General features: G+C 33.7%; 1 long non-coding RNA gene and 2 other non-coding genes across 3 annotated transcripts; 2 read left to right on the forward strand and 1 right to left on the reverse strand.

Annotated features, from left to right (window-relative positions):
• Positions 1–5,561: 5,561 nt before the first annotated feature.
• LOC111621637 lies at positions 5,562–7,049 on the reverse strand. The gene is made up of 3 exons (XR_002756111.1): positions 7,015–7,049; positions 5,836–5,926; positions 5,562–5,760 (listed from the first exon to the last, which is right to left on the reverse strand). It is a non-coding gene; the product is annotated as an uncharacterized LOC111621637 (long non-coding RNA).
• Positions 7,050–15,089: 8,040 nt separating this feature from the next.
• Positions 15,090–15,171, forward strand: Trnas-aga. The gene has a single exon. It is a non-coding gene; the product is annotated as a tRNA-Ser (tRNA).
• A 485-nt stretch (positions 15,172–15,656) lies between these two features.
• On the forward strand, positions 15,657–15,729 carry Trnak-uuu. The gene has a single exon. It is a non-coding gene; the product is annotated as a tRNA-Lys (tRNA).
• The last annotated feature ends 3,264 nt before the right edge of the window (positions 15,730–18,993 follow it).

The following is an 18,993-nucleotide window of genomic DNA, read 5'->3' on the forward strand; positions in this document are numbered from 1 at the left end:
TAATCTTAATAATTGGTGTCAGATTTGCAGAATTTTTGAAATTCAAATATCCTGAAACAGTACGTATTTACTAATAATTTAAAAAGAATAATTACTGAATTAAATTTCATGTTTTCATTTTTTATAAATTCGATTACGTAAAAGACATCTCTTGATGGGTAAATACCGTGTTATTAGTGATGTAGAGTTACCAATGATTAATTACGTAAGTTTTCTTCCTCTTGAAAATACTGTATTGGAACGACAGATAACTCGATATCAATGCATTTACTATTCACTTTTCTAAAGCACTTTCTTTGTACAGTACATATACTTAACTCGTAAACAGTGAAAAATGACATCGATTAACCTTACAAAGAACAGAATATTCACTATCCAGAGAATGATCTCTACGAAATACGAACATGGCCGACGGTTATTTACTTTTAATAAAAAATACAATAAGTATAAGTACGACTTTTAACAAAGATAAAACCTTTACTTTAGTCATTTTGTTCAGCTCCGAAGAAAGACTTCAAGTAATAACCTACAAGACAGGTATTTCCTAAGAATTCTTCTCTTGCTTTTACGACATGTAAAAGATAAAAGGCATGCTTCAGTTACAAGTAAGTTTGAAGATAGTATCTGTTTAGTACGAAATTTTTATGAATACTTATCGTTTGTCACTCGAGGGTAATTATCACAATTGATAACAATAGCCCAACGTTGATTATAATGGACGGTGTAATTTTACCTAATTTTTAGTGTTTTAGGATCGATATATTTTATAATAACAATAATGGACAATTGATCATATGATCTCTCATTATAATCAACGTATTTCACGATATATTACTGTCAGATTAGATCAGACTGTTAGATTAAATTTATTAAATATAATCACCTAAAACAATATAAATTTGTAAATTACATTTGAAATTATTTACAAGACGTAATCAGCATTTAATCTGAATTTTAAATTAATTTGGTTATTATTTTATTTACTTTTTAAACGTTGGTACTATTTTCATGAACTAAAGAAATTGAAGAAAATCTTCGATAAAATGAAGTTGATACATTTCATCAAAAAGAGAAAGTAAAAATTCTTTCATTAACAGTTTCTAAGTTACTTTCTCTCAGTTTACCGTCGTCCATTGTGAATCGACCCGTTTTGTACCCGTTTATCACGTTCTCTCTGGAGTAGAATTAATAATAAAATTAATATTAAAAGTAAACCATATACAGTATTTATATATCAGTGGCGTGACGTCCGTGGAAGCAGTAAAACGCCGTTTTCCTTGTATTTTCTAAAATATAAATATAAGTATTGTGTGATTATTTTCATATTTTAACGTACTTTGAATTAATTAAAATTAATATTTTATTGCCATTGCAGTATGTATCTTATAACCAGGGCTGTGGAGTCGCGTAAAAATCTACCGACTCCAACTCCGACTCCGAATCCAACTTTTNGATTTCTCATTATAATCAACGTATTTCATGATATATTACTGTTATATTGTTGTAAATTAAATTTTAAATATATAATTCACATCACAATATAAATTTCTAAATTATATTTGTAATTACAGTAGAGTATCGATTATCCGACTTAATTGGGGACTGGGGTTGGTCGGATAACTGAAAAAACGGATAACCGAAAAGTATGAAAAAATAAATTATTAGTATAGTGTATTAGTATATCGCTATTGACCTACTTCGCGTTGGATTTTCAGTAAATAATATATTTTAATATACTGTAATATTAATCTTAATAATTGGTGTCAGATTTGCAGAATTTTTGAAATTCAAATATCCTGAAACAGTACGTATTTACTAATAATTTAAAAAGAATAATTACTGAATTAAATTTCATGTTTTCATTTTTTATAAATTCGATTACGTAAAAGACATCTCTTGATGGGTAAATACCGTGTTATTAGTGATGTAGAGTTACCAATGATTAATTACGTAAGTTTTCTTCCTCTTGAAAATACTGTATTGGAACGACAGATAACTCGATATCAATGCATTTACTATTCACTTTTCTAAAGCACTTTCTTTGTACAGTACATATACTTAACTCGTAAACAGTGAAAAATGACATCGATTAACCTTACAAAGAACAGAATATTCACTATCCAGAGAATGATCTCTACGAAATACGAACATGGCCGACGGTTATTTACTTTTAATAAAAAATACAATAAGTATAAGTACGACTTTTAACAAAGATAAAACCTTTACTTTAGTCATTTTGTTCAGCTCCGAAGAAAGACTTCAAGTAATAACCTACAAGACAGGTATTTCCTAAGAATTCTTCTCTTGCTTTTACGACATGTAAAAGATAAAAGGCATGCTTCAGTTACAAGTAAGTTTGAAGATAGTATCTGTTTAGTACGAAATTTTTATGAATACTTATCGTTTGTCACTCGAGGGTAATTATCACAATTGATAACAATAGCCCAACGTTGATTATAATGGACGGTGTAATTTTACCTAATTTTTAGTGTTTTAGGATCGATATATTTTATAATAACAATAATGGACAATTGATCATATGATCTCTCATTATAATCAACGTATTTCACGATATATTACTGTCAGATTAGATCAGACTGTTAGATTAAATTTATTAAATATAATCACCTAAAACAATATAAATTTGTAAATTACATTTGAAATTATTTACAAGACGTAATCAGCATTTAATCTGAATTTTAAATTAATTTGGTTATTATTTTATTTACTTTTTAAACGTTGGTACTATTTTCATGAACTAAAGAAATTGAAGAAAATCTTCGATAAAATGAAGTTGATACATTTCATCAAAAAGAGAAAGTAAAAATTCTTTCATTAACAGTTTCTAAGTTACTTTCTCTCAGTTTACCGTCGTCCATTGTGAATCGACCCGTTTTGTACCCGTTTATCACGTTCTCTCTGGAGTAGAATTAATAATAAAATTAATATTAAAAGTAAACCATATACAGTATTTATATATCAGTGGCGTGACGTCCGTGGAAGCAGTAAAACGCCGTTTTCCTTGTATTTTCTAAAATATAAATATAAGTATTGTGTGATTATTTTCATATTTTAACGTACTTTGAATTAATTAAAATTAATATTTTATTGCCATTGCAGTATGTATCTTATAACCAGGGCTGTGGAGTCGCGTAAAAATCTACCGACTCCAACTCCGACTCCGACTCCAAAGCACTGCTTATAACAACTTTCTATACTACATGTTGAAAACAATGGTAAGATTGTCATTGTGTATTCGAACATAAAATCGTATATGCATATTCCCAATGTAATATTACTTTTAACACTTAAGTTTCCCTTTCATATGTGAAGATAAATTCCCTTCTTTGAGGAGTATACTTAAACGTGTGGTGCAAGAATAGACATGATAAACGTAAAAGCTTTCTTCATATAGATCACTAAGAATTATGAATAATTCTTATAGATCTATATTATAGAGCTAATTATTCAGGCATATATAAGTAACGTAATTATTTAAAATACAGTATATTAATTATTCCCGCTAAAAGTTTCAGACAAAGAAGAAACGTGCTGTGGAACTTTTGTTGTATTAAGTAAATACTATTTACTTGGTGGGTGTAAGAAGTAATGAAACAAATATAATTTTACGTTAAGGAAAGGATTAGGGATTTCATGCTGTTTTAAGTGATAATGGCTTAAGAAACCATTAAAGCTGAACGAGTCGATTTCCCGATATTTATGGAGTAACGTAGCTGGATTTTCGCTAAGGTTGCTTCTAAGTGATTTTGATTTATAACATTAAATTCTTCTCTGTTATCACTGGGATTATTTATAGTTCGGATTATCGTTCGAGATCTTCCTGTTAATTGATCCATAGTTTTTTCGCTGATAGCAACTCGTACTGCCTTATCAAATGTGTTTGGTTACCTCGACATCACCGGTCTTTTTAAACGATCATTTAATCCGCTAGGAAATTGCACCCTCAATCCTTCATCTGCTTCTTTTTGTTGACATCGCTTCATGATTGCTGCCTCTCCAGAGTCCTCACTCTTATGTTCTATAACAGAACCGAGGGGGTATGACTACGCCGTACCTCCGTGGATCGGCTTTCGAGTCGGAGGGACTTGCCCACTTGTCAGAAATGGCTAAAATTTTTAGTTTATCCCGAGGGAACGGGACTAATTTTTCGGGTCTTGTCGAGTGTAGGAGGGAGAAGTGCCGTCGGTAAGGTGACAGGCGATATAAGAGTAAAAGAGGACACCTATTTAACAAGGAAACAACGATTTATTAGTTATCTATATAGACGGTACAATAAATATTATCGAGGGAAAATTCTGAGTCCCTAAAGCGCGTAGAGCCGAGAGAGAGTTCACAAAAGTGGGTTCCATATTTTTTTTATGTATTTGGATCTCCAAGAGAGGGGAAAAATCCACCGGGACGTCGTGATTCAAAACAGGCTACCAAGTTAAAGAAAAATGTTTTACCACCGTTAATGAGCGACTCCCGGAGGGGGGAAGAGAAGTGGCTTTTATAGTTTCGCGGTGGGAAAACTGTCATGTGACTAATTAGTTGCGAGGTAAATGGTGTGCGGGAAGGTCAAAGTTGTGTCCGGAACCGAAATAAAATGACGAAATCGTATGTTAACTATCAACTTTTAAGTTCGTACTGTGGGAATATTGTCGAGATGGGCGAATGTTTACTTTGAAAAAAAGGGGAGGTTGAAATTTTTCCTTCTTTCAAGTTGTTTTTCACTGTAGTTTCTAGGAAAAAAATCGGTAAAAATTCCGGATTTCACATTATGCGATATACTGCAGTCAAGTATTTATCAAAACTCGATTACCTAAATTCAAAAATAAACGTCTCTCGAAATATTATAGAAAACATCAAAAACTTTTGCATATTGTTTAAACAGAACTGTTTTCTACGCGAGAAATAAAGCGATCGAAAATATAATGCGACAAACATCAAAATTTCGGCAACATTCGCCAAGATTTACATTGTGTAAATTACTATCTTTATAACTTAAAAAATGCTTGGAATTTTATTATATAAATGCATTTGCAACAATCTGCAAACGATATTGTTAAGAAATACGAAAAAAATTTCGAGGTTTCACAGCTTTTATTTTCAATAATAATTTTTTTATTTTTGTCGCGCAAGGAAACGCAAAAAAAAATCGCGTTTCTCGCGTTTCCTTGCGCGTAGCGATCCGATTTAAAAACAACTGAACTTTTGGCTAGCGTTACGGATGAGATAAAGTTGGATAAATATGGCAAAATTGAGTAATTTGAAGAATTAATTAATATTATTTAACGTAGTTGTACGTTCTTCTCTTCTCTATACATCCGAAATGTAAAGGTTTTGGCAGAGTTTTTGGATTTAGTTTTACCTACTTTTGTGAAATCCGCGAATTTGCTTAGACTCTAAAGAGTCTAAGCAAATTCGCGGATTTGGTATGCTTAGTCTCTAAAGAGTCTAAGCATACCAAAGTATTTTAACAGAAAATAAGCATACCAAATGCCAAAATGTATGTTATATGCGTGAAATAAGTAGAAATGTACAGTATTCAGAGACAGTTAAAAAACACGAACATAAATCTTTGATTCATTATAATTTTTTTATTGAACAATTATTTCTTCTTTTATTTTCTCTATCATTTTACCACTCACAAGCATTTACATTTGTCATCTACGCATCTTCCTTTCTGATTCTGTCCCCGACAATACATGACACAAGGGACAAATTTACATTTTCCCCCTGTCTTAAAACAGAAAACAGCTTAAAAGAAAAAAAAAGGTACATAAATATTTTGTTTCAAAATAAATTTGGAATTAATAATTAATTTTAACTTACTATCGACTAATGTCAAGAATAGGAAAATTAAAAGAATTCCACGCAAATGCATCGTGTTGTCACTTAGACGAATACTGTTAATCTACAATAACTATTAAAATAAATAAAAAAATATGAAGTTATTTATAATATTTAATTTTATATATCTTTATAACGCAAATAAATAATAAATAAAATTATATAAATTAATTAAATTAAAATTCTAAAGAAGATTTAACTGCATTGTGACAAAGATGAATATCGGGTATCAAAATAGGCATTACTGAATGAACTTTTAATTGTTATATGATTTTCTTAACATCGTAGTTCAGAGATTTTTGCAAATGTGATCAAATCTGCAATAAAACACATCGGTGAATAGGCACTGTTCTAACCGGAACTCTTTTTTTGAGAAGCTTAGAAAGTAACGTTCAAACAATGGCCACTTCGTTCAGTTATATCAGAGGCCTTTGTTGAGAGATTTGACTGTATTTGAAAATAGAAATGGCATTCTGTTCTATTCATTCGTTAAACAGAAACAACTGTAAGGAAACTCTGTCGTATTAGAATAATCTTAACCTAATCAATTTAATAAAACTCCAAATAAAATAAATTAAACAAGTGTTAATTGGCTGGCAAGTGTTGATCATTAAAGACATAGAGTTTAGTGACCAGCATTTGCAACTAAAGAGAAAACGTTCGCTAAAACTGAATACTAGAAGTTAGTTGTTGTACAGCAAATTAAAAATTTGTAGACCTACAAATTTTCACTGTCGACTGAATGTCTGTCCTTCCTGAATCTCCGAAACTCTATTACGCTGATAAAAGTCGAGATCAGATTTGAAACGCGTTGGGGAAGGAGACCCCGATTAAATTTATACGTACTTCTAGTACTAACCAAAAGTCACGTTATAAGCATTCAAAAACTTTTCTCGGAAAGAAGTTAGATTGATGAGCGGCACGACTCAACTGTTAACATAAAAAGTATGCTGTACAGAGGAAGATACTACTAATTTCAGGTGTAAAGCATATATCTTAAATTAAATAAATTAAAAATATGATTAGATATTGCAGTCCGGCATTATGACGACGACACAATGAACAATTGCTCGTTTAATTTACTTATTTATCAGCACAATGATAACTTCTGTAAAATTACAATAAATTAAAATAAATTTAAACTAAAACATTTATACTCACCTTTTATTATAAATGAGGTTATACTTTAATATTTTAAGACGAATATGAAATTTCGTGCATGAAACTCGTATATAAAGTCGTCTGCAAGAATGTAATGATGATATCGACCAATAGAAACTATCGTTAAATTTATTTTATTTTAATAAATATTTAATGCCATTAAAACTTCTTGAATATTATATTTAGACATAAAATGAATTAAGAGTAGAAAATAAAACATAAAAATAGTTTTATCGATAAGGCACGTGTACGTTCAAAAGGTGATTAAAAAAATAGATCAAGAAGAAACAGTAGCACTCATAAAATATAGAAAATAAATAATTTTATATATAAAAATATACAAAAGTAACTTTTAAGTTAAATTGCAATTTTAATTACATTTATCGAAATTAAAAATATTCGGCATTAATCCACTTCTGCCAATTCAAAGGTGAAGGAAATTACTAATTCTAAGATTATAACAAACTAATTTTTATTTCAAATTAATTAAATATTTTCTTTATAAAGCTAAACAAATTCAGAAATTAGTTTGTAAGAAAAACGCTACATTCTCTTAGATATTTTAATGAGTTTTCCTCAACTATATATTAATTAAATGATTATTTTTAGGTACAAAAAGTGCTCATTAAGAAAATACAAAAATTTCGTATTCTGTTTCATATGACAATAAATTTAATTTAATTTAATTAATTATTTACTATTAAACTAACTTTTACACTTAGTTTTCGACTGAAAATTTTTACCAAATATTAAATTATAATATTATTAATATTAATATATTAATTTTATAATTTAACAATATGTGTAAGTATTACGTAGAGGTAAAAAAAAAACAATAAAATCGCTTATTGTTCAAAACTTATTAGAGTAAGGTCGCAAAATTTCTATCAACATCTGGAGTATTTTAATGCTCATAATTACTGTTTAGTTTTATGACTCTTATCGTTTTTCTCCTGCAATTAAATTTTATTACAAAAATATTTAATCTACAGTTAATACTTTTACTTTGTTTTCAATAATCAACAATTAAATTCAAATTAACTTGTAATTATAAAATATTCAACCAATCAATCTTTATTTAATATATCAGGTGTTATTACAAATAGGGTTAAAAAATTTTACTATTTAGGTTTACCGAAAACCTATTCATTGTAAATTGTGCAGCAAATGACATTATTTTATAACATAAATTACACAATAAATAAGGTGTTCGACTCCACATTCTATTAAAAAAATTTCACTGTTCCAACCTCTTTCACTCAAATAATAAGCATGTTTTAACAAATATAAGTTTTCTTGTCGTTGAGCGCACAAATTATAAAATGTTCTGCTACGAGTGCGTAATTTTCCCGAGTTGCGAAAAAACTAAGAGACCTAGCAAAAAATTAAACTGAATTTTGTTAAAATTAACTTTTATATTATTAATTAGCTGTACTTGGCCACGTCTTGCTGTGGCTCCAAATGTATCTATTATAAATTAATAACACTCCCCGCTGGAGAGAATTTCGAAAAATCCGTTCTTAGTGTACACTCTTTTGAACATACCCTATTAAAACGCAATCAAACAGGCAAAAATTTCTTCTGTAAACAGTGGTACCGCAAATATAACCAAGAGTGCTACCATCAAATTTTCATTTTCCAAATGTACAGATATAAATTTAAGAATATGTGGCACCCCTCTAATTCCCAAGACTAGTTAATCTACAAATTTTAAGTTTATCTGTACATTTTTTATGTTCCTTGCAGAAATTATCACATTAAGTAATTCTTATCATTTACGTGATTTTAAATAACTGAATCGGAAGGCAAGATGTTTCATGCAAAAGCCCACTGTACGCCTATGTAACTTACCGTGTATTTGCATTTTAATTGTTGAATGATGTCAGTTTTTTTATAGATGACGTCATCGTTTCGTTACATCATTGCTTATAACATCAAAGTTGACGGCAATTTTTTTTCTGCAGCGATTTTCCTAAATTGTACGATAATAGGCCTACAGTAACTTATAAGTGAACTGTTCACAACACAAGACCCTCTGTTCTATCTATAAGCAGATAGCCCGATGTAATAAGCACAGGATTGTAAGGAGTGAGGAAATTGTAGGCTTTTAGAGGAACCCTACAATTTCCTCACTCCTTAGAAATGGAAAGAACGCCATCGAGAGAAAATAGTGCTTCGGCCGAAACAACTTGAATGGTTAGAAATGTACAAAGCCTTGGTAGTTAACTTCAAGGAGACAGACTCTATTTCGTCAGGCTGGAGAGCGTATAAAAAGTTATAAGTGAAGGTTTCTTCTTCCAATTGTCAGAATAGTAATATCTATCACGTCTTTCTTAATTATGGATAATTAACAGAGACCGAGATTAAAACAGTTGTCTTTATTTCGCCTATTTCGGATTGGTCTCTATTCGCGCATCATGGCTTCAGTGTCTCCAACATAACGAACAAAAGGTTAGTTCATCTTAATATACTTTTGGTATCCACAATGATGGATATAGTGCACAATTTGTACACATCTTAATGGTGTAGTTTCTACACATCAATCTCTTGCACTTACTGGCATGTTTTCTTTGTTTATTTTTGATGGAAAAATGTCTTTTCTCGCAATTATTAACTCCTTTTTACCTCTCAGAAGGATTTTAACTTTGATATTCTGCTTCATAACACGACAAAGATCGAAATTTAGTTTTTATCGTAAATATTTTCACAAACAAACGATAACTACGAGCAATTGTCTATTGTGACACGGTCACAATGCCGGACTGCAATTCTTAATTATATTTTGAAATCATTTCATTCAAAATATCTCAAGCTAGTAGTGGCTTTCCCCTTTACATCACACTTTTCCGTTAACAATAGTCATCTGTTAACTGACGTTCGGAATTGAAAAAAAAAAACGAGACTTGGAGTTTGAATCGGAAGATCATATATAGTTAATTGGGGCCTCCTGTCTCTAAAGTTTCCACATCTGGTCTCGGATTTCATATAATTCCGTTCTCGAGGTTAAGACATGCGGACGGACGACAATGACGAAATTTGGAAATAAATGTAGCATTCCTCCCAAAGCAAAATTGTCGCGTTGTAAGTAAAAGAAAATTCTCAGCGGTCAGGAAATAAAATATCATGGCACGAGAGGTACGAGCGAAAGTTTCAAAGTTGGATCAACACTTGCGGACGTGTCAAATTGATTAAGCGATCGCATTAAGAATTTAGGGGAGAGATCCTTTAAAAAGTCAGAAATTCAAGGAGAAAGAATAATAGTTTCCCCCTAGCTCAATCTGTTTATCCTCTGTATCGATCTCCCGTTGTCATGGACTTAATTTTCGTTCGTTTTTCGGTATTTTTAATATGAACTTTATCCAGTTTGATGTTGCATTAATAGGCGAAACCCGCAACCCCGACGGCGACCGAGGAAATCCTAAGAATTTGATTTATTTCATTCCATGGTCGAAAATGGACGAACGAATTTCGGAGATGGTCAAGCCTCGAGACGTAGAATTTAAAAAGATCGTCTTTTACCTTTCCACGGTCGACATTCTGCACCATGTAAATGCAGAAAATAATTTATTTATCAAATTTAAAAAAGAAAAATAATTATAAATTAATTAATTAAAAAAAAAATTTAAAATTCTAATTTTTACGAAATTCGAACATTGTTGACGCGTTTTTTAACGTTTGTTCGAAATACGTCACACATGACGAATCGCAGTTCGATTGTGTTTCTCGTTGTGATCGGACGTGTTTTTCTTTCGCTCTTTGATTGCGTGCTGTTTTTTGCAATTTAAAGACTTTTACAGAGAAGATTGAAGATTTTTTAGGTAAGTCTTAGTCCGTGGCGTGGCATACTCCCGGAGTCGGGATGATGCGACGCTACACTCTGGGTCCAGTGCGCTTGGCCGAGGTCTTCGGGGGTCATCCGGCCACAGACCTTGCTGTGGAGGATGTTGAAAGTGACAGTTCGTCCGAGCTGACACTTTCTGTTTGGTGGCGTTCTGTCCGTTCGTCCGCGACGGCGACGCCACCGCTTTGCCGAAGTCGGAACGGGGAGGAGTCGGAGGAGCGAGCCCCCGAAGTTGAGGGACCGTGCTGTCCGTGGTTTTGTTGCTGCGGACGGCTGCGGTTGCCTTGGCCTATATGGTGATCTTCTTCGATTTCCCCTTCTTCACCCGGATGCGACTTTCTTACCGGATTCGACACTTTTCACCCGGACATGACACCTTTTAACGGACGTGACCCACGGACTTGACACGTTGCTTCACCGGACGCGACATTCGGCCGATTTTTCTTCCCAAACAGCTGTTATGAGGATTGAGCTTCCGGTTAAGGTTCGTTAGGTTAGCCTAGGCTAGGTCAGGTCCTTCGCTCTTCTCGTAACACTGTTCGGGAAGAAAGGCTGTCTGATTAAGGTAATAATCTTGACCTTAGGTAATAAATGAATAAACTTCTCGTTTTCTCACTGCCTTTGTGTTTTGTAGGAACATTTGGGAGGGAGAAGAATCCCCCTCCTCAACTTTTCCACGAAGAGGACCGAGTGGCCATTTATCGTAGAAGTGAATATTTTCCGATGGTAAGAACTCTTTCGTTTCATTTCTTAACACATCTTATTGTCGTATCGTAATTTACTGTTTTCTGTTTATAGACATGCCGAAGATGTTCTTCGATCACACACATACAGAAACTCGCACGGACATAACACCACTGTACGCGAAGATATACACCGTTTAACCTTTACTCGAATTCTCGCACTCACGCACTTACACGTCAAGCGCCTCGTTCTGTGTAATTCGACACAATGAAACAACCCGAACACACGCTTCCCACAAATCCAATCCCTGTGTCCTCGTCCCGGGAAGTGGAAACGCCAATTTTAAAGATTAAAAGACTTTAAATTGGCGGCCGAGGGGGCTCTGGTAATCACACATCTTGCATCGATTAAATGGAATTTCAGACATTAGCATCAATAATCGTTTGGTGATGAATTGGGAAGGAGAAGAATCCTGTACCAAGTATTAAACATTGTTTTTCCCACTATGTTTTGTTTTTGTGGCTTTTTTTTAAATCGTGGTCTCAAACTTTTTCAGGCAAATTGCAAGGAATAATTTGTTGTATATGATCTTTTTATTGAAATACGAAAATAAATTTTTACTTCATATTTGTTTATGGTTATTTTAATACTTAAACAACAACATATTGACAGGATATCAATTAATTTTAATGGGAAGTTTGAAAACCATATGGTGTCAAACTTTTTTCCAGGACTGCATATATGAAAGCATTTTAACTTGAATTTAACAAAAAGTTTACAAGTTTAGCATGCATAAATCATTTAAAAAACGCGGAGAAATGAGGGCGTATACAACGAAGTTCACCAGAATTGTGCCCTAAGTGATAGCTGCGAGGAAGAGGTAGTCAACATTCTACCGTGTTAACCCTCTGAACACACCTGAAATTTCCCTAAAATTAACAGAGTTTTCCCTTAATAGCGTTGCTCCACATATCAAAAAAAGTATCGGTATTTCGATAATCCAGAGAAAAACAGATTTTCACGTTAGGACGTAGGCGCTAGAACACAGCTGTGGTTTTCTGTGTTAGCACTGTTTGTTAGGACTGGTGTTTTAGGACTAACACAGTTTGAGTTAAAGCCACAGTTTAGCAAAAGCGTCGTGTGATGACAATTGTATATTCCGAGTTATTAATAATATGAAAAATGTACGTTATCAGTTTAGTCTCTACAGAGGGTGGCGCCACAATGAGATCTCGCACCATCTGAAAACCTGGCTAGGGCCGCCACTGAATATAATACAGTCGACCCCCCTATAATTACGGTCCCTATAGTTACGATTCCTATAAAACTACGAAAAAAATATACGTATTTTGGAAATGTTGAGTCGGATTAGTCTAGAATCGATTAATTTTATGGAAGAAAACCTTTCAAACAGCCGTAGTCCGTAAACTTGACACGTGTCGGGTTGTGATTGGAAGGATTCGTAAGAAAGCGGATTCCTAGAGAATGGAACGTATCTCTATCTTATAGGGGGGTCGACTGTATATGCTAATGACAAGTAAACAAACTGTACATAGTTTATTCTTTTCTATTGTGTTTTTTCGATGTTCAAGTTAATTAAGAATTGTATAATAAGAGGAGGAAAAGCATCGAACAGGAGATTCTTTGAAATTTCGAACCAAAATCACTTTTAAATAATTGTCTGTTAAACTCGTGATGTCTTTCTTGAAAACGAAGCTAACTCCAATTATTTATATATTTTATTAAAAAATTCTGAAGTCCTTGTCAGTTTTTTCTGTACTCACTTCCTCTTTCTCTTTGTTTTACACATTCTGTGATCGCAGAGGTGCCCGCAGACTTTAAAATAATCTTCATTGTACACAAAATATTTGCGCCATTTTTCAGCGCTATAAAACTTTCAAAAATTAAAGAAAGTAATTGTCATTCAATGATAATTATGTGAAAACCGAGGATGTCGAAAGGTTAAATCGGGCCCTTTTTACCGGCTTCTCGTCAGGAATGGCTAAGAGGACTTTTAAATCGTGTTGGAAGTATGCGTGTGTAAGGCGATAGACGCGGAAATTGCGGATTTCCCGCCAAAGCGGAAATAGCTTAAAGCGCCTTTCAACAGCTTAACTAAATTGCAATGTTAGATAAAACTGGTGTTTCTGTACTTGAAGTTTATTCTTTTTTTTTGGTTGTAAGGCTCGTGATAAAATCGCAATTCATATTTACTTTATACCAGGATATTAGGCTTTTAAGTACGTATTAAAATTAACATTAATGTACGACTATATGAAAGAAAAAGAGAATTACGAATTAAAAGTTTGGTTGAATTGCGCGCAAATCACGCAATTTGGCCAAACTTTTAATATTAAATTTCATGGCAGCGCAACAATAAATCTCTGTAATAACAAATTGTCAGAGTTTTATTGTTGCGAGCGGTCGGTTATTGTTATTGCGAACGTTTGGATTTTCACTTTGTTCGATCGTTTTAAAGAAGAAATTATCTCGTTTCGAGTGTTTTTTCAGTTTTGTTTCGTTTGCGTCCATTTTATCGGTAAGTATAGACTACGCTGTTTCTACTTTAATTGTCAGAAATCGAACGTTTCGGCAAATTTATTACTTTCTTCTATCCGGTATAGTTACTTATTTTAGTTCATAAAATTAATAAAATCTGTCAAACATACTAAATAAATTGCCAGTAGTGACTAAGGTCACGGTTTGTGTTTACAACCTCAGTAATAATTTTGAAATTAAAGAGATATTCGATCGGTCTTATCTATCAAGACATTGAACGAAATAGAACGTGCGTGAATTTTTCCATTTGTTTTTATTTTTTCTACTCGATTTCTGGCTGAATCCTAGAATCGGATTGGAATATGACTGTAATTATTTAATTAAGGGATTAACAAATTATTTTCCTGGAAAAAATTTGCTGAACTTTGGAAACACCATTAATATAAATGTAATTTTAATGGCTGTTAAATAATAAATAGGTGCGCTGCTCGTTTAAACTCAACGGTTTGTGCAATATCCGCTATTGGTCTAGATTAGACCAATCCTGTCGCGATACGGGTCGGCGATGAGGTTTTACCGTATTTTATGAGTTTCTTTTAGCGTATTTCCACGAATACGGTCGAAATTTTGTCGCCGCTATATACGAATCCGCATTATATGAACCCGTTATATAGGGGGGTCTATTATAATTGTAAAATAGAAAACGTATTTCGTAGTTGCATAATTTGCGTATGCAGTCGTATGCATGAAAACGCTTTTGGCTAACCGACTATGTGTTCGGTACATTTGCGCAATAAGAATAATTAGCCAACAAAGAGAGACAATATATCTTCTGGTCCCTTTTTGATAACTTTGCTTTATGAATGAATTACGAATCGCGGGTTCATATAGTTGCGATGTATAGAAACCTATAGAGATAAACGAACACTTGAATTTACAGGAAAAATTTAAAAGTTGCGGCTATTCCGTAGGAATGAGAATTGAATTCGGGGGCTGTTTTCGCACGAAAATAATGAAACGTGAAGTCGTGATTGCAAAAAGGAGGCAGAAAGCAGTCGTGGCCGAGTGGTTAAGGTGACGGACTAGAAATCCGTTGGAATCTTCCCGCATAGGTTCGAATCCTATCGACTGCGTTTCTACGTAATTCTTGATTATTTTATTTCGTGTTTCTTTTTCTGATTCGTTTTTTAAACCGCGGGGTGCGGTAGCAGTTTGGCAAAGGGCTAAAATTTTTTTACGCCGTTGGAAAAGCAAACCAGCATCGTTGTAAAGTAGCTAAAGACCTGATGGAACACGATAAACAAATTTGGTTTACAGCAGTCGCAATTTCGTCGGAAGTTGTCGCAACCGCATGAGATAGAACACGCAGTGAATGGAAACAAACAGATTCCGTTTGCACTTGGAACCAATGGAAAATTGCAGACAGGACGACAGAAAAGTGGTCGTTCTTAGACGGCAATGCCTAGAAGCGAGCTGACGTTCGAAACAGTTGCGAAAGGTATGTTTTTACGACAGATGTCGGTAATTTGAAGTCTAAAACATTGATTAACGCGAGATGGTCTTGTCGAAAATGATGCTTGGTTGCGTTATCAGACCGGAAGCAGAGTTAACAGAGAAGGCCCGGATAGCTCAGTCGGTAGAGCGTTAGGCTTTTAACCTAACGGTCCAGGGTTCGAGTCCCTGCTCGTGCGGTTGGCTTTTGTTTTCTTCGTTTTGCCGATCGTGATTGTGGATTGCTAGAATTGAATCGCATTTTGCAGACTTACGAACGCTGGTGTTAAATAGATATGCGAAGAAGAAGTGTTTGATTGGAAACTTGCAAATGCATATTTTGTAAAGACACTGACTTGGATATTGCATGTAGGCAAAGCAAAAAGCAAATTAATGCCTTGATATTACGTTCAAGTTTTCTGTCGACGACGAATCTATTTATCGCATTTCGATAACACGGCGAATCTCGCGGTGGATAATTTCTCAGAAATTCGATTCGGAAATCGGAAGATGGTGGCAACGTTCTGCTGACACAGAGACAAAATATTGCGCTGGTAGAAAACGAAAATCGTTAGAATAAAAGACGTCGGAAGTGCTCGGTTAGCTCAGTCGGTAGAGCGTTAGCCTCTTAACCTAACGAGACCCCGATCGGGCAAGACGTTTTTGCGTTGTTCGACACGTTTTGGTCATTGCCGTATTCGACGCTTGTGTCTTTGTGAATAAAATGCTCTAGTTCCGTCATGCACATTCATCTCCACGTTGAGTAAATGACATTAACATAGCGCGTTATGTTTTAAATTATACACACGCTATTGTTCGACTTCAGTTTTTTGGATCGCGAAAGGCATTGAGTGAATGGCTGCAGTCTCATTTGTCGAAGCTTTATTTATATACTATGCGAATTTTTTACAATCGAACGTACAGGAAATAAAAAGAAACGACCTGGCAACTATTTTATGTTGGTTTACTGTATTGCAGACTAGTTGTTTAATTAATTATAAAATTTGCTTTCTTTAATCTATATAAATTGTAAATTACTAACTTCTGTATATGAATTTTCACTGCATGTTTTTATTTTCAACTAAGTTAACGTATCTTATGTTTATATAAATATAATAATGCCAAACAGATAAGATTGCAAAAAGGGATTACTGATAATTTCGAAATAATAAATTTAATAGTAAACCGCGTATTTTTGTGTTACGCGAGCGTTGTAACATGTACAGCATATAATATTGTAAAAATTTATAAACATAAATGTAATAATTTGAACTTCGAACAAATAGACATGACTCGTTTGGAATTGTTCGACTTTTTCTACTCTTTCGTAAATCAAATCAGTTGATGATAAACTGGATATGCGATTTTAGCACAGTTTTCGCTTTTATGCATAACATGGCTACCGCACTGAGATGACTATTTGCCATCTTACAGCGTACGTAGCTTTTTACAGTTATAAAGAATGAGAAAGAACTCTCAGCTGAAGAAATTGCACAGAAGTATTTTCAGAGCTATGACGACATTGGGATAAATAACGTACAAACCTCCATTCCACACACCATTGACAGAGTGCGATGAAGCCTTCAGCACGAATCCACATTGAGAATTTCAAGATGAGATCTGAGATGTAATATCTCACTTTGAACTATTGATGAAATTCAGCAAATTCCTTGCGTCAAACATTATGTTCTACCATAATTATTTTCATTCGCCGCACCATCACTGCGTTGACACCTACATATGATAAAAATTGTAATTAAAATAATTTTCATTGTACACAAAATATTTGCGCCATTTTTCAGCGCTACAAATCTTTCAAACATTAAAGGAAGTAATTGTCATTTATTGATAATTATGTGAGAACCGAGGATGTCGAGAGGTTAGCTCGGGCTTTTCTCATTGGCTTCTCGTCAGGAGGTTTTAAATCGTGTGGGGAGAACGCGTGTGTAAGTCGATAGGTGCGGAAATTGCGGGTTTCCCACCATTGAGGAAATAGCTTAAAGCGCCCTGCAGCAGCTTAACTAAATTACTAAGTTAGATCAAATTGGGGTTTGTACACTTGAAATTTAATTTCTTTCTGGTTGTAAGAGTCGTGATACAATCGCAATTTATATTTAAGTTTATACAGAATATTAGGTTTCTGCGTACGTATTGACGTTAGCATTAATGTATAAAAGACAAAGAGAATTACAAATTAAAAGTTTGGTTGAATTGCGCGCAAATCACGCATTTGGCCAAACTTTTAATTAATATTAAATTTGGTGGCAACGCAACAATAAATCTCTGTAATAACAAATTGTCAGAGTTTTATTGTAGCGAGCGGTCGGTCATTGTTACTGCGAACGTTTGGATTTTCAGTTTGTGGGATCAAAATTATCTCGTTTCGATTGTTTTTTCAATTTGGTTTCGTTTGCTTCCATTTTATCGGTAAGTATAGACTACTTTTAATTGTCATAAATCGAACGTTTCGGTAAATTTATTACTTTTTTCTATCCGGTATAGTTACTTATTTTACTTCATAAAATTGATAAAATCTGTCAAACATACTAAATAAATTGCCAGTAGTGACTAAGGTCACGGTTTGTGTTTACAACCTCAGTAATAATTTTGAAATTAAAGAGATATTCGATCGGTCTTATCTATCAAGACATTGAACGAAATAGAACGTGCGTGAATTTTTCTATGTAATTTTTATTTTTTCTACTCGATTTCTGGCTGAATCCTAGAATCGGATTGGAATATGACTGTAATTAGTTAATTAAGGGATTAAAAAATTATTTTCCTGCGAAAAATTTGCTGAACTTTAGAGACACCGTTAATGTAAATGTAATTTTAATGGCCAGTAAATAATAAATGGTTTTTAGTAGGTCCGCTGCTCGTTTAAACTGAACGGTTTGTGTAATATCCGCTATTGGTCTAGATTCGACCAATCCTGTCGCTATACGGGTCGACGATAAGGTTTTATTGTATTTGACGCGTTTCTTTTAGCGTGTTTACACGAATACGGTCGAAATTTTGTCGCCGCTGTATACGAATCCGCATTATATGAACCCGTTATATAGGGGTCTACTGTAATTGTAAAATAGAAAACGTATTTCGTAGTTGTAAAATTTGCGTGTGCAGTCGTATGCATGAAAACGCTTTTGGCTAAGCGACTATGTGTTCGGTAGATTTGCGCAAGAAGAAGAATTAGCCAACAAAGAGAGACAATATATCTTCTGGTCCCTTTTTGATAACTTTGGTTTATGAATGAATTACGAATCGCGGGTTCATATAGTTGTGATGTAAAGAAACCTATACAGATGAACGAACGCTTGCATTTACAGGAAAAATTTACAAGTTGCCGCAATTCCGTAGGAATGGGAATTGAATTCGGGGGCTGTTTTCGCACGAGAATAATGAAACCTGAAACCGTGGTTGCAGAAAAGAGGCAGAAAGCAGTCGTGGCCGAGTGGTTAAGGCGA

This window comes from Centruroides sculpturatus, unplaced genomic scaffold (genome assembly GCF_000671375.1).
Source record: "Centruroides sculpturatus isolate CEXI.00-Female unplaced genomic scaffold, Cexi_2.0 scaffold232, whole genome shotgun sequence".
Classification (NCBI taxonomy): domain Eukaryota; kingdom Metazoa; phylum Arthropoda; class Arachnida; order Scorpiones; family Buthidae; genus Centruroides; species Centruroides sculpturatus.